Source organism: Aplysia californica, unplaced genomic scaffold (assembly GCF_000002075.1).
Source record: "Aplysia californica isolate F4 #8 unplaced genomic scaffold, AplCal3.0 scaffold00081, whole genome shotgun sequence".
Lineage (NCBI taxonomy): Eukaryota > Metazoa > Mollusca > Gastropoda > Aplysiida > Aplysiidae > Aplysia > Aplysia californica.
The window spans coordinates 1109975-1110377 of NW_004797351.1; positions in this window are offsets into that span (position 1 = coordinate 1109975).

Below are 403 nucleotides of genomic sequence, written 5' to 3' on the forward strand. Positions count from 1 at the left end.
TAATGTGCACAACTTGCAACATAGGCCTACTTGCATACCGGACCTCCGAGATTTTTCCCCTTTATTCAAGATCTTGATCTAGGTGTTAGATTTTACCTACATAAGATTAGGAGTGTGGCTGAAAGATAGCAGTTAGAAGGAGTCAAGGAGTAGCAGTAGAAAAGCTGCAGATGGAGTGAAGCCCACAGAAGGGGGCAAAGGGTACGGGGGAGGGGCAGGAAATCGCGACGAAAGCAGACGAGAGAATTATGGTTAGAGAGCAGGAAAGGAGGGGAAAGGAGAACATTTTAGACAAGGAAAATTCCATCGCTGTCAGGTTTCTTACCCAAGATCTATTGAATGAGAATTGAACAGCATAACCTCTAGACCACGAGGGCCCCCGAGAGAGAGAGAGGGGGGGGGG